We start from the raw sequence: 2,360 nt of genomic DNA on the forward strand, positions 1-2,360 counted from the left end.
AGGTCCGCTATAATAATTTATTCATTTTGCTCTTGGTTTTTTTTAACTGATGATAAATCAAATAAATAATTGCTAAATTATGAAAATTTTAGGGACTAACAAGAATTTCTTCAAGGATCATCTGTTTATTTTACTAGAAGTATGAATTTTTTTTTCTTTTCAATTTCTATGTTATTTTGAAATTTAAATAGAAAAAATATAAATTATGTTATGATGTTGAAGATATTTTGAATAGAAAAAGATCGATAGTTTATGATATCAGTATTACTATGGATATTTTGAGTCGCAATTTGGACTTTGTATTGGTTCAATATGAATATTATAATTTTTTAATCAATTTGGTATTATTTATTGTTCTATGAGACTAAATAATGTTGATATTTAGTACAAATATATAATATAATTTTTATAAAAATAAAAAAAACGCTATGTGGCATAGCTTTCACTATAGCGTCGCTATTCGCTATAGCTTTTTTTGAAGACTCCCCGCTATGACGCGATAAACGCTATTTAGAACCTTGCGATTACGTGTAACATCCAATCGCTGTGAATCAAAACAACATTATTTAACACTTGTACCTTTATTTAACTATGAAGAGAGTTAAAATAAATTAAGGTGAATCGATATTATAATTTTATGGTTGAAATCCAACTTTTAGCGAGAAAATTTCAATACATAAACATTAGAAAGATTAAAACAAAAGTTTAATATCATTCACGCTGTACTGCCACCAAAATTATAATTAGAGTTTTTGCCTAGATAGACATGAATAATACAAGAAGCAGCAGGGCCGGCCTTGGTGCTGGACAACCAAGGCGACCGTTCCGGGCTCAAAAAAAAAATATTTTGCATATATTAAAAAAATTAATCTGTATATATTAAAAAAATTAATCTGTATATATTAAAAACAAATAAAATATTAGAGCTCAAACTTTGAATATATAAATGGTCCAAATTTTTCTATAAATAGGTATGATTTATTGGCATATCAATAAAAAAAATTGTATATATCAGTATTGTAAATAATGGTATGCGCTTGTCGAAAGGACGGGATATCGTCAAGCGATTAATCGGTATGCGGTCGATTAATCAAAATTATGCAGACAATTTTGTATTTTTATTAAAATTATGTGTATATATTCATAATTTATTTAACTCATCAAACTTAATTTAACTTCTATTATTATAACATGACACTACACTTAACAATACACACGCACTTTACATGTGTAAGTAACACATTTATGTAATGAAAAAATAAATTCTCCCATTAAGCGTTTTCAAATACTAATAATATATTATTTGAAAGACATGAAATATTCCAACATAAAATCACTAAATTTAGTTTGTAATAACAACTTAATTTAATATATGAACATGTTGTACTAATTGAAAAAATTATATCAGTAAGTAAAAAAATATATGATATATAAATAATAGAGGAATTAATCAATTAATTCAACATAAGTAAGAAGAAAAAACATATATAAAAAAAAGTTGGATGAATAGCCAAGTACAAATAAAACTGCAATACATAATTTATGAAACATATTATCACATAGTCACAGAAAAAAAAACAATGTAAAAATAAATAATCACTGGAATAAACGAAAATAAATGACAATAAACGGAAATAAATGGACGATCAAATGAGAATAAACGGAATAATTAGGAATAATCGGCCGATTAATTGGAAAAATTCACTAATAGACCTCTGATAAGTGTATTCATAACGGTTTGATAGCCATTAACGATTAAACAGGAATATAATCGGCCGTTAAGACCGTTTTTACAACAATGATATATAAAGAGTCCAAAATTTTCTTCTGCTCCGGGTCCCAAAATCTTTAGGACCGGCCCTGTGAAGCAATAGGAAAGTGAAAAATAAATAAATAATACCTTGGGAGATCCTCTTATGACACATCAGTACATCACGATTCACGTCAACAACTTGTATCGCAGCAAAATTTAATTTTATAATTTTAAATGACAGGGGAGAACAACTGAAAAATCAACCGTTCGACAGAAAAAAATAAACAATCAAAGGGCCCAACCGGGTTCGAACCGGTGACCTCTTGATCTGCAGTCAAATGCTCTACCACTGAGCTATGGACCCATGATTTATTGGTTTGCTTCACCTTTAGTTAATTAACGTTATACTTACTGCCTAACTGCGGACTAGCAGGAATGTAAGCCTAGAACTATATTCGGGTGTACGGTATCTTACTGAAATTTCGTTTGAAACATTTCATTTCTTAAATTGTGGTTTAAAATGCGGGATCATGTGCGAATGTAGTGAATCACGAATCAGGATTATTTTTTCACCCAACTTTTGTTTAGAGTTAAATACAGTTAGTCT

At 28.3% G+C, this 2,360-nt stretch overlaps 1 non-coding gene across 1 annotated transcript; it reads right to left on the reverse strand.

The window, feature by feature from the left end:
• Window positions 1–2,045: 2,045 nt before the first annotated feature.
• TRNAC-GCA (transfer RNA cysteine (anticodon GCA)) lies at window positions 2,046–2,117 on the reverse strand. Its single transcript has one exon. It is a non-coding gene; the product is annotated as a tRNA-Cys (tRNA).
• Between the last annotated feature and the right edge of the window lie 243 nt (window positions 2,118–2,360).

This window comes from Carex rostrata, chromosome 2 (assembly GCF_964058835.1).
Source record: "Carex rostrata chromosome 2, lpCarRost1.2, whole genome shotgun sequence".
NCBI lineage: Eukaryota > Viridiplantae > Streptophyta > Magnoliopsida > Poales > Cyperaceae > Carex > Carex rostrata.